Raw genomic sequence first — 14,190 nt, 5'->3', positions numbered from 1 at the left:
TAGCCCCTCACAGGAACCACAACACTGATGTACACACACAGTATGGGATAAGAATAACCTTTTACTGATGAACATATAATAAACAGTGATAACCGGGTAATAACTCTTCTGGTTACAGCTACCCCTTCGCCTCGCAGGGCCTTATCTCAACACCGTGTAACCCACACATGTCCACCATACCTGAGGGGCCTCGGGCACCCAACCACCCGGGTGTGCACAAGGATAACAACCCCAACCTTATGGGTGTATTATGGCGCTGCCATTTTGGTGTGTGTATACTGTTGGTGCACTTTAGATGTAGGTACTTGCTGGGTGCTCCAGCACCCGGGCGTGCTGACTAAGGAAACACTGGGATCCACCGATCCAGAGATGTCCTCCGCGATGATGTCTACCCCCATGTGGGGTGATATCTCGCAGAATTATCCCACGCTCAGATAGTCTCGCTCTCTCTTGCTCTGGTGATCTGGTCCCAGACCACCGCTCTCCAGTGCTGCGCAATGTCGCAACTGTATCCCTGGCATACACAGCTAAGAGGGCAATGTCCCTACCTTAGGGGCTGTCCCTGTCGCTGCTTCACTCTCACCATGGGGTTGGGGCCTAGTTGGGGCCTAGGGGAATGTCTGGCACAGTGCAGAGGGTCACAGACCCCTGCACACCTACACCCTCGCTTGTCTGTGTCCCAGCTCCGACTGACGTGCTTCCTAGCGCGCTCAATGTATCAATATCCCATTCCAGGGGAAGCTCCAGCCCTATTGGCTATGGCGCTACATGTGACCTGCATGCCCCTAAACATTATGGGGCTTGTAGTCCCCGCGACACCTCTTCCCTGCACTCCTGCTGCTTGCCCTATCTTTTGCGCATGCGTGCGCTCTCCTATCATGGCCATCAACTGAAGGGGCTGTACTGTGCTGTACTTCGTGCATGCGCAATGCGACACACAAAATGGCGGCGCCCTGCAAAGGGAGCCGCCGGGAGCCTCCGGCGATTCGCTCGCCTGCGCAACCACCACGCACCTCCCGCAACATCCCCCGTGGCATCGGAGGTTAGGGGGGGAACAGAGGACCTGGGGAGCCATGGGGGACCTGTCTACATACAGTTCCCACCTCAGTCATCATTGGGCTGCTGATTATATTAACTTTAATAAGTGACAGTGAGGATGAGATTCCTAAAGAAAAGACCTGAACCCTTAAATGTGCAAAGGCCGCTACCACCTGCCCCCACTCACGTCTTGACTTTTTCTAAGTAACCATCATAACAAGCAGCATACAGTACCTCTAAATTAAATACTTCTATCCTAACAAGTCCTGATCATACTGACAAAAATAGGCAATGTCCCTTTAATACAGCAACTAACGGCAAATGTCGACTGTGTCGCTGATGTGCACCGTACAGTATGATTACGGGTAACATATGTAATTATTTGGAATAAGGACTTTGCACACCCACATTGAATGGAATGTTTTCTGGTGAGGGGTATGAAACTATATGAAACTAAACATGTGGCGTATTTGGTAAAGAGACCATGATGGCTACCTGACAGACACAATTAGGAAGCTGAAGATCAAAATTGGGGATCACAAAAGAAGTAAAAGGAACTACGAGGAGGGCTCTACGGGATCAGGGAGGCTGCCACTGGCAGATATGTTTTGAGACGAAACATCAGCAGGATCTATTCTGTGAACAGGTATTTAAAAAGTGCAACAGCCAGCACATTGTGGAGATCGGGGTAGGTGTCTCCTTGTCTCCGTTTGTGTAACCACCCTTTTGGGATTAATAGTGTCTAGTGAAGGGGTTGATAGGAAATTAATAGATTAAAGCTGCAGGTCAAGCTGCCGTTTAAAAAAAAAATACAATCTGCACACTGATTAGCTAAGCTGCAGATCGATCAGTTGTCCTGTAATCAATCGCTTTGCTCTGGGTTATTTAATTCAGCATTATGGGAAATGTAGTTGTAACCCTGGGTAGTTTTGGGGCTATAGTTCTTTCTCCTCCCGTGCAATAATCCCTGGTAAGGGCAGGTTTGCCAGGAGTAATCATGGTTTTTTCCCCACACACATCTATGCTGTGCAGTAAGGCAGTGAAGATAGTGTCATCAGGCTCTGTGTCCAATTACAGTGACACGGGGTGGTGCCTATTGGAACTACTTATTGCATAGCATTTCCTGAATTTATGAGTTCCTCTCCACCCTGAGAGAGGATAGTCGGTCCCAGCAAGCTGCCAGGGCTCTGGCAGGCTTTGTGGCCCTCCCTGTGGGAGTGGTGTGGGAGACTATTCCTTTCACTCCACCAGGGAGTAAGGGAAGAGCAAGGACAGCTTCTAGGGCCCTGACTAGGAGTGGTGTCCAGGGACTTCCTTCGGGTGACAGCCCTGTGATGAGCGGCTAAGTGACCGGGCTGCATGATGGGCACTCTGCCAGTGGAGGAGGAAATAAAGTATATCTTTGCTAAAGAACTCTTCTCGCCTGAGCCTGGAGTCATTCAGGGAGGAGTTTCACACAGAGGTTCTCCTTCAGAGATTCCACCCTACTACGCTGGGGATCTGTTGAAGATGGATGCGCTGTACCAAGAGTAGTATGACTCAGCCATACCTCGAAAGCCAGTCCTGATACCATCCCCCATGCCACCGCGGGTGACTCAGAGCCCCCTGTTGCCAACAGGTTTGCACCACATACACTCGAGTAACCAGTACACTATTTCCCCTAGGGTACCCGACATGAGATTGGGGGGGGGGGGGGGGGGAGGGATACATAGTTCTGGAATATTATGTGACTGGGTAGTTACAGGATACAATTGGTGCACTTAGAGAGAGGGCGGGCTCAAGAGCCAGAGAAGGGGAAGGGGCTGTCACTTTGGAAATGCTTCATACGTTAGAAACATTAAAAATATCTTTAAAACATTTTTTTTTTTAAATACAAGTATTTTTTTTTGTCATAGTACAGAACTGATTTATTTTAAAAAAAAACACACATGTAGGATATTGCTTGAACTGCTGCTTTAATGTATAGGAAAGGCCCCAACTAAATGTAATTAATTCAATGCAGCTTATTCCATGTACTGGAGCTTATATCGTGTAGCTAATTCTATGTTGCCAAAGTAGCTCCTGTCAGGTGACTGGACACTACTTAGTTCCAGAACCTGCTATAATAGTCACCTGACATTCTAATAGGCTAAGGATGTCTGCGCCTTGCCCCGTTAGGCCTGGGACATAGAGGGTTCAGCCGCGCTGAGCCGCGCTTCTGCTCTGCCTCGCCTGCTGAAAATGGTGCTTTTTTTCTGTCCTTGCAGGCGAGGCAGTGAGCGCGCTCTGGGGGCGGGGCGGAGGCGGAGCAGAGGTGGAGCGGAGGCTTGTCAGGAGGCGGAGCGGGAGGCGGGGCTAGTCCCCCACTCCCATTGGATGGGAGCGGTCACGTGACCGCTCCTTCGCTTCCCCGAGCGGCAAATTTGAAACTTGCCTGTCTCTGCAAAGTTTCTGAGCCTCTGCATGCATCAGCACGCATGCGGAGGGGGAAACTATAGCCGCGCTCATGACAGATGCAGGTGGTTAGTGCATCTGCTCAGCGCGGCTCAGCCTGCCTCAGCGAGCTTGAACTTACTATGTCACAGGCCTTACAAGGATAAGATAGTGACATCACACGGGTATAAAATGAGCTGCAGAAGCTTCCAGACCCCAGGCTCCTGGTGGACACCAGAGGGGAGTCTCACTGTCTTAAGTGTGTGGTGTTATTAGTATGTTTTTAATGTGTAACTTTGTGTGAAGGAGTACGGTAACCTTTTTTGTTTTACAGTTAAGGAAGAGTGTCCCGTATCTAGGAAGGGCCACTACCACAGTGCCAGAGAATGCTATCTTTTCTTTAAGGAGGACGTACGTGACATTTCAAGGTAAAGGGTGCCTAAATCGGGGTTCCAGGGAAGTGTCACTGCTAGAGTTGCTCTAACGCCAACGCTATGCATATGCATACCAGGTTACCATAGTGTAGTCCTCTTTCCTGCTGATACAGAAAGACTACTAATGCTGTATATACCTGCTGGCTCAGCGAGATCTGGGCCTCCGCTAACTGGGAGCCTGGGGTAACAATTTGTACTTGGCAGTGCCTCCACATACCCAGGATCCCCAATAAGTAAGATTCCCCTAGGCAAGTGTAACGGTTTTTGTGAACCGGCCTGACCCACCCAATCTCACATTGGCCCCTATGGTCTAACCGGTCCCCATTACAGTGTGATAGTGTCTGGTGGTGCACCTGTTGGCAACAGGACTCCTGAGTCTCCCGCATGATGGTGTGTGGGGATGACCCGTCCAGACAGGCAGCTGAGGTAGTGTGCTGAGTCCTACCTATTTCCAGTGCAGCGCCTCCACCTCATCAGGGTCCCTGTGTCCGCATGGGGGTGGTCCTGGTGAGGAACTCCTCTGTGGTGCTCCTCTCTGTGCAATTACTCCACACATGCACAAGAGAGGGTTGGTAATCAAGAGCATCTTTATTGCTTGAGGTGGGCTAGCTGCCCCTCGCAGTAGTTTCTCTAGCCACTCATGATCATTCAGTGCTTCCCTTTGAAAGGTGTAATTCTCCTTTAATAGGGATTCCCTATCCCCGCCGGGATGTCTTTGCTCTGTGCCAGGTCCCTGGACACAGTCTTCCTAGCAAGCTACTATAACATAACTCTCCTTAACCACGCAGAACACAGAACTAACTTTTAGACACAGTGCTGTGCCTTATGTACACTCTGGAAGCTGACACACCTCTGACATCACTAACCATGGAGTCAGTGCCTGTGACCACTCCCATCCATACACATGGCACCCCACCAGGGTGTGAGGGCAAACCTCCATAATTACTGCTGGCATGCCCACAACTTACCAGGCCTTACTGTCAGCAGGAGAGATGACTGTAGCCATTTTACATGCCCACTACATTCTCCCCCTGGTGAATCCCATCGTCCTCGCTGGGACCTAAATTTAAATACCTTCTTCCAGGAAGCACTGTAACACATAACACATAATTGTTAACATCACAGATTGTACATTATACAAAAAAATATGACCACAGTGACATCTCGCCAAGCCCGCCCCGACCAGCAGCCACGAGCCCGCAAAATGCCTTAGTACCCCCTAATAATAGTGACTCGGGTCAGGTTTTCTAACCTCTCTACCACCCATGTCCAGGACCGTGACATGATAGTGCCTAGGCAGTCCCCTCTCGGTCCTATAGGTCACCCTGTGTTTGTGTATATTCCTCCCTATACTCCACACTCGCATCAGGTGATCTATTCTGTCCTCTGCCCTCCTTCCAGTAACTTCATTCCCTTTACTGACCAGGTACATCTCGATGGTTTCCCTAAGCCACCTTTCCCTGTTCTCTTCTATCTCCTCCATGAGGGGTTCAGGGACATAAGGGTACTCCAACCCGTGGGAAGACTTATATCGAGCCATTATTGCCCGTTCCGCTCTACTGATCCTAGTCAGGTCAGCCCTACCTGCCCTCCCAGGTAGCACCCATGATAGGGGTTCGTCAGGATCCAGAGGATCGGACAGTGTCTCGGGACCCATGGGCTCTATCTCCCTGTGCTCAATCTTATACCACCGTTCCTGCAGCTCCCTATCTCGCTGTTCAGGGGTGAATTCTCCCTTGGCCCACCAAAAATCAACTACATCCTCCCTTCTAATAAGGAATCGCGTACGATCCATCCAGGCCGCATAACCTTCAAAGAGTGGGGCCCACCAACGGTGTTCTTTGAACCTGTGTGAATCCCCTGAGTCACTCTCTTCCGCATCCCCCCATGAGAATACCCCCGATGTCCGTGCTAACCGTGGTACGGACCACCGTGATGACCCCAGGGCCTTGTCCTCTGTTTTATTGGTCGCAGGAGGCAACCACCGGCCTACCGCGGCCTTACCTAATTCTCCCCCTCCCCGAGAAATGCCCTCCGTAGCGCAACTGCGCTGTCTTTCCTCAGTCCTTCTCTCCTCCCCCCCCAAAGGTATGTCCACAAGTTCCAGGCTAGGCGAGGACCCCGTGGAACAGGTGATGGGGGCACGGGTTTTACCTAGGGCGTGGGGTTGGGCGTAAGGGCAAGAGGGAATATGCCACGGGGCTACGACCCGTTCCCGGCTGTCCATGGACTGATCCAAGGAGGATAGCTCACCCTCATCCGTCTGCGGTTCGCCCATCCAGCTCTTGGGTCCTTGAGGTGATCGGGGACCTTCACCCGATCGCCGAAGCGTTGCTGCATCCTTCCCGTCTGTTCCGCCGTCGCCACCGGAAATGATGTCCTCACCGGAACCGGAAGCGCCGCCATCTTGGGTGGGACCCCCATGCGGGATCTCTTCCTCGATGACGACATCCGGAAGCTCCGCCGTCGTCTCCACCGGAAGTGGTATCTTCTCCGCACGTGCGTCTTGGGCCTGGCACGGCCTTGTTTCCGCTACACCGTCTACCGGAGCAAGGTAAGTAAGTGGCTTTCTCTTACCATTCCGCAGGGGTGTAGGCGTCTCTCGCCCATCGCCACCATATCCTGGGGCGGAGGGACTCCGTCTCTCGGCTCGCCGATCTGCAGGGGATGCCCTGCTTTCCAGGCTGCTACTCACGCTACGGGGTGTCGTCCTCCCCGGTTCTGTCCTGGGCCTCGATTTCACCTCCGCTAGCTCGCGGAGATCCTCATCCGAGTAGTCTCCCTTCCCCGACTTAGGGGTCACCGATCGGGGCGATAGTCTTTTTTCAGTGCGGTCGGGGGGTGACCCGACCGTCTCGGTTGCTGCTGACCCAGCCGATTTAATCGACTCCAGTCCCCTTTCTCCGGGACTTGCACAACTAATCCACAGTGCACCAGGGGACTCGGCGGAGCGCCTAGCCGTATCCCCCGGGGGGTCAGCAGATTGGATCGGAATGAACGTCGGCATTGGCCACAAGTATAATGTCCCGCATTGTGGGCAGCGTGCCGCTGTGTTAACAATGCCTCCGGGCAGCCCGCATTGTAGGCAGAGCCCGACCACCGTCTCGGTGTTGGCCACCCTGACTACCAGTACCCCGCCGGGTACCGAGTAGGGCTGGGTGGAGACCATAGTGCCCACAGTGGAGGAGCAGGCCATTCTTTTAGTAGGGACCACTTTCAGTATGGGTCTCTCCAGGTCAGTGGTTCCTCGCAACTGACCGGTAGAAGCTTCTGGGCCAGCCACTTCCTGCTTCGGCTCCTCCTTCCGCTGGCATAGCTGGAACCCGCCCCCAGGGGTTGCAATGATGGGCGGATCCCACAGGGGAATAGCATGCCCCTTAATTAAGGCCACGCCTTTCTCAGTCCTGGTGGGCGCGGTCTGCGTTTTCGCGCCAATGTCCTCATCAGAGTGGGATTCTTGGCCCGCGGCTAGTTCCCGCCTTCTCCTGGCAGCTGCTTTTCGTGCAAAATATCCCTCCTTTTTGCACGTTACCTCCGCGGCCGGAACTACTTCTGGTAGTGGCGCCAGTGGGTGCATTCCCACAGGCCATAGTTGAAAGTCACTCCCCCTGGTGGAAATCAGGGGAGGGTCCCATAGACTAAGCGGTTGACTCAGCACAGGGGCCGAGTGAGTCACTGTCCATGACGGCGCAGCCATAGCTTTCGCGCCATACCCCCCATTAGGGCGGGGCTCTGCTGTTCGCGCCATTCCCGGCCAGCTTTTTGCAAGTCCTGGATCAGCCAATTTCTCTGCGACTGGCCCACGCGGTCTCCCTAGCAAGCGGGAACCGCCATTTTGGATGGCTTTTAAGCCCGAAATGTCAGTTTGTTTGCTTTCCTCGCTGGGTTCCCCCCCAGTTATCACAATGTCCTCACACTCTTCAAGGGTGGCACCTCGGTGTCCCAGACAGGACAAAAACGGGGCAGCCACAGCCTTCGCTCCACTCCAGAGCAGATTAGTTAAAGACAGCTCAGCGACAGTTTGCTCTTCAGTGGGGCGCACGCCACGGGTGCCTTCCCCATCAGCCTCTGGTCGCCATGTTGGCCTCTCCGCACCACGCGGATCCTCCATTCCTTGGGTTGTCACGCTCTCGTACCAATTATCGTACATGGGGCTCCGCTCTGCGGGGCAGCCACCACACCAGTACAATAAAGATTGCTCAGATGCACCACCACATGTGTACCTGATCCAGGCTGGACTCATGTTGCACTACCTCAGGCTAGGCTCACTCTCTCAGTGTCTGCTGTAACTCCTTCCTCCCAGTCTGTGCTCCCTATGGTAAGTGTCTGGAATGGGCTAGAGTACTCTGGCTCTGCCATGCAGTACTTGTGGCGTCTACCTCTCTTGGTCAGCCTAGCGCAGACCCTCTCCAGGATTCCTGACCACGTTAACAGGCTATCCCTTCTGGCGTCCTACCAACTAGCACTACCTCAAAGTGACTCGGTCAGCTATAGCCCGGCTCCAAACCCCTCACTCCTTTCAGGCCCCTAGGTCGTCCCTGCGAACCGACAATACCCTGTCAGCCCCTGACCACCCCTAGGTCCGTCCCTACGCAGCACAGAGTGGCAGCAGACACTCTCCCTGTTTCCCAATGTGCCTAGCTAGAGCCTGTCCTGTTGACAGATCTTATCTCAGCAGCTCGCCTCCAAATGTAACGGTTTTTGTGAACCGGCCTGACCCACCCAATCTCACATTGGCCCCTATGGTCTAACCGGTCCCCATTACAGTGTGATAGTGTCTGGTGGTGCACCTGTTGGCAACAGGACTCCTGAGTCTCCCGCATGATGGTGTGTGGGGAGGACCCGTCCAGACAGGCAGCTGAGGTAGTGTGCTGAGTCCTACCTAGTTCCAGTGCAGCGCCTCCACCTCATCAGGGTCCGTGCGTCCGCATGGGGATGGTCCTGGTGAGGAACTCCTCTGTGGTGCTCCTCTCTGTGCAATTACTCCACACATGCACACGAGAGGGTTGGTAATCAAGAGCATCTTTATTGCTTGAGGTGGGCTAGCTGCCCCTCGCAGTAGTTTCTCTAGCCACTCATGATCATTCAGTGCTTCCCTTTGAAAGGTGTAATTCTCCTTTAATAGGGATTCCCTATCCCCGCCGGGATGTCTTTGCTCTGTGCCAGGTCCCTGGACACAGTCTTCCTAGCAAGCTACTATAACATAACTCTCCTTAACCACGCAGAACACAGAACTAACTTTTAGACACAGTGCTGTGCCTTATGTACACTCTGGAAGCTGACACACCTCTGACATCACTAACCATGGAGTTAGAGCCTGTGACCACTCCCATCCATACACATGGCACCCCACCAGGGTGTGAGGGCAAACCTCCATAATTACTGCTGGCATGCCCACAACTTACCAGGCCTTACTGTCAGCAGGAGAGATGACTGTAGCCATTTTACATGCCCGCTACACAAGAATAATGATAGTAAGCAACAACGTTGTAACCTTTTACTACTGTAGCAAGTGAATGCAAACCCTAATTATACACTTATCACACATATAACACATATAATCACAGTGCATGAATGGCTGGTAAAAGCAATCAGACACCTGTAGCCTTGCCACACTTCAACTGGAGCAATGTCCCCGTTTCCCACCACCGCGTGTACCCCACACCGTGTCCAATGTACTGGACCAGTCCCTTGATCACTAAACCCAGTGTCCCCAGAGAACCCTCCCCCAAGGCGGGATCTGCGCCTGCAGGTACCGGTGTTGGTGCACTTATTTATAATACCTTCCGACCGCGTCCGCAGTCGGTAAATGAGCTTCACAAAGGATCCGCCGATCAAGCGTAGTCTCCTACAGGTAGTTGCTTGTCTCCAGCCGCTTGCTCCAAAACCACTGACCGCACAGCAGTTCAGAAAGAATACTGTGTCCCTGTCTGCTAGTACAGTAAAGGGTATGCTGTCCATATATATATATATGGCGGTTCCCTGCAGTACCACAAGCTGGTGATGACTCAGGGTCTGCACTGGGGCCTAAGGAAAATCTCTGGCCTATGAAGCTGGGTCACTGACCCCCTGCAACACACACCTCCTCTCCCCTTGCTTCCCCAGGGCGCACTGCTAGCGTGGTCTCTCCCCCACGCTTCCCTTTCCTGCCTGCCAGCAAATCCTCCTCTCCTATTCGCTCCCTGGCATCACATGTCCCTGCTGAGGCTCATGGGAATTGTAGTCCCTGCTCAGAGCCTCTGTTCTATTGGCCAGCCTTTGCGCGCTATTCACTGCGCATGCGCAAACTTCCTCAGTGCCTACCATTGCGCATGGTACTGCACATGTGCTAGACACAACATGGCGGCGCCCTATGCTATCGGGCCGCCGCGGATCCTCAGGAACACTCCCTGCTCAGCCCCCACCTTCCTAAATCCCGGCGGGTCTGCCGCTCGTCCCTGAGAGCGCCCGCGATCACCCCCGCAGCGGAGGTACAGAGAGGGACCAGGGGAACACCACTACATTAGTATGGACTGCTAGGGCAGTGCAACAATGACAGGTAGATGGGAACCTTGATAGAAGTATCCCCTATACAGAGTCTTGGAAGGTACCTGGGAATGACTCCAGTTCACTGGAGCCAGAGTTGTCAAGTTCCCCTTAACCGTGGGCAAGGGAAAGTAATAACGCCGTGTGTACCTCCCTGGAGAACTACCTGAGTTCCCAGGGAAGAAGAATGTATGAAAGCTGTCTTGTCTCAACAAAGTAATCTGCCTGTCAAAATAAAGTCCCCGGTGCCCTTCTTATATCAGCTTACAATACCAACCAGCCTGGACACCTGCACAAACCTTTTCCACCTCACTTAGTTGTAAACCTCCTTAGTGAGAAGCGGGCAAGGAGAGGTTACATACATATTTATTACGGGCACCCGTTCTGTGTATATGGCCCCTAAGTGCAGTAGCTCAGCCCATTATAGAGGACAGGGCTGGGTATTTAGTAAAGGTATGGCAAGTGGGCAGCAATATTTACCTTGATCGGGTGGAATATGTAAGTGAGCATGGGTGGAAAAGATGATATTTGGTCAGTACTGGATAGTGATGGCAAAGAAGTCCGAAAACCCGACCCGGATCACTATTATTGATAAAGAAGGAGAAGTACTGCTTATTGATATGGGAGAATTACAGAGCAGGAAATGTGCTGCGCAGGGTAAAGGGTTCTCCTATAAAGGAGGAACCAGTTATACCAAATGTTATTACTGTTTGTATGTACTGTTATTTTACAATTCTGTGTTTGCTGTCACACTTTTTTGGTGGGGCATAACTTGTAAGCTCCTCATGCGTGGCCATGAGGAGTTTTTCACCAGAGGGAGGATGTAGCCAAGTACCCCAGGCTATACCTTTCTTTGGCCCTAACATTATAAGTCCTGATAGGAACTGGCAGTGTTGGGGTTAAACTCCTGCACAGGGCCTAGCTTACAAGTTGCAGACTGGATAGATACAGTGTTATTATATCTAGGTGCAGGCCTAACGGCAGTTAGGAGTGTCATGTGTGGGGGGTACTGACTGGATCACATGCAAGTGGTGTGATGCCTGTCAGTACCTGGACCTACCCTGTTATGGGGCAGGGTTACAAACCCCTCCCTAGGTATAAAAGCTGGCACTTGTTGTGGGTGTTCCTTTCCCTTTCTCTGTGGAGTGGGAGTGATTCCACCTTGCCCTGTCTCAGGAGTAAGGGGGTTAAGGATTGGCTCTTGGGGCCTCAAGCTCCATGGGTCTGATCCAGGGAAGATGAAGGTTGTGTCTACTTCAATAAACACCAGTTATACCACCATTGGTCTACGTGTGCCCTTGAAAGAGGAGTGCTTGTGGGGAGAACTTCTGTCCCTGGCAGGAGCCCTACAAGATGGAGACGCTGCACCATGAGACCTGTTGCTGAGAACCTCCCCTGTTGATACTCCCTAATACCATCTGCTGAGCCCTCTGCCTTCTGTGAGCCTACAGGCATGCACCACTACACCAGTAACATGAGGCACCTATCCAGGAAGAGCAGATCTCCCTTTGGGGGGGGGGGGGGGGGGGAATGGTGTGGATAAGGGTGCTACAGATATATTCAAATATATGGGTTTTTTCTTTGCTTTTTAATGTTCAAGAATGTGTAGGTATATTGTTTTTAATACTGTGGTGGTAGTTATTTAATCTTATTAAGGGACTGTCTGATTCATCCAATTAGTTATATTTGTATGATATTCATTTTCTGCAAAGCTCTTGTATTATGCTGTTGGTTGTGCATGCTGTGACCTGTTAGGAAATGTAACCGCAGGCGTGGTGGCATGGGGGAAACGCGTTGGTGTGAGAATGTTATTACACAAGGGATATTTATGATGTTTGCTACGAGTCCGTTCTTTTCACGGGACAGAAACGTTTGTGGTGGTATTTCCTGAAATAAAGATAGGAATATTTAATTTAGAGGTGAGCTGGTAACTTAGTTATTTAGAAAGCGTACTGCACAAGGTACGGGGAGACCTTGCTTTGGTACAAGCACCGTGTGATTTCGGATTTTTATGACACTTTTTTTTGTTTTATATATATCTCAATTCTTCTAAGCAGTGTCCAAATCTGCGAACCACTATACAGGCATACCTCGGTTTAAGGACACTCACTTTAAGTACACGCGCGAGTAAGGACATATCACCCAATAGGCAAACGTCAGCTCGCGCATGAGCCTGTCAGCACGTCCTGAACAGCAATACCGGCTCCCTACCTGTACCGAAGCTGTGCGCAAGCGGGGACACTATAGAGCCTGTTACAAATGCGTTACTTATATCAGTTATGCACGTATATGACGATTGCAGTATAGGTAGTGCTTCACTTTAAGTACATTTTTGCTTTACATACATGCTCAGGTCCCATTGCGTACGTTAATGCGGGGTATGCCTGTATTGTGTGAGGAGCAGTACCGTATATTGAACAACAAGCCCACAACCCCTCAGCGTGAGCAAGGTCACCTGGACAGACTGGCAGGAAACACCCAGCTTCACCTGTTATTATGAGAAAATCCTCGGATTCCTCCAGCACTGCAAACATTAATGCGTGCTGAACTGTCTCTAGCAGCCCTTATATACTGTACTGTATGCTCAGATTCATGTACATTTGCAAAAACAGGTAACCTCCACAGCAAAATGGCAAACAAAAAAATGAGAAGTAAATATTGGTGAAGAGAACTGCAAGAAATTCACACATCCCTACTAAACACAAAATGTTCAACGCCATTTTTTTTTTTTCATTTCATAATGTATGATCACTAAAGATGCCCAGGATTTAAAACTACTGTACGGCAGGTCCTTGTTCCTAACTAGCGTACCCATCCTGAAGGAGCGTTCCATAGCTGGCAGACAGATTCCGTGCAGATTTTCATTCTCCAAGGCAGCTTGTGCATTTGCATTTTGATGAGCTCTCGACTCGTTAAAAGATTACAAAGCAAAAAAAAAAAACATAAGAAACAACTGATAGACCGAAAAAGCTTTTAAGCCTGTAGGCATCTTAAGGTCAAATGAGTTGGGCATTGATAACAGCTGAGGTCAGGCAGCAGAATTTACTGTCCTAAAATCATTTTGAAAATGAAATGGAATTCCGATGCACATCTTACCCTGCTCTGCTTATATCTAGTTATTTTTTCAAGCTTGCTAACATTCAAATGTTCTTTTCGCATTTCTTACTTTTTCTCTTTATCTAAAGTTTTCCTGTCTTTTTTTAAATGTCCAGGATTGTGGACTGCTTGTACTCATCCCAGAATGTATTACAGACTGCCCTTGCACTAAAGTTGAGTTCAAGGTGCATTACTTGCAGTGCTTGAGCACTATACTTACAATTCCTGAATGCTTTTTTGATAATTGTATTTGTTACAGTGGTAGCTGTCTTTCTTAGTGATATAAACTGAAACCTGTGATAGGTCTTCTGGGAGGGTTCTGGAATGGGTTAACCCTTAATTACCTTAGCAGTTGTAACCAATATGGTAATTAAGGGCTTACCCTTCCTGCTACGCACCCAGGAGGCCTAATCACCCTCCTTGAGGTAAATACCCCATCCTCACCCCTTCTACCAGCATCACCACACATACACATGGGCAAAAGCACTTCCAGCCAAATATAGATGATAGTTTATGGATTATATTAGATGGCTTCCCTCCCTTTAAGGTGATGTCATAACCACTCAAAAAAAGGGTAGGCATCACATGGTACATCCACCAATCAGCTTGGTGGATGTACCTTGTGATTCCATCATGTTTGGTAGAGAAGTCATTCTCTGCCAAACTTGATGCCTAATTATAATAT

Source organism: Ascaphus truei, chromosome 3 (genome assembly GCF_040206685.1).
Source record: "Ascaphus truei isolate aAscTru1 chromosome 3, aAscTru1.hap1, whole genome shotgun sequence".
Lineage (NCBI taxonomy): Eukaryota > Metazoa > Chordata > Amphibia > Anura > Ascaphidae > Ascaphus > Ascaphus truei.
The sequence above is the reverse complement of the archived record's forward strand: the minus strand, read 5'-3'. Positions refer to the sequence as shown.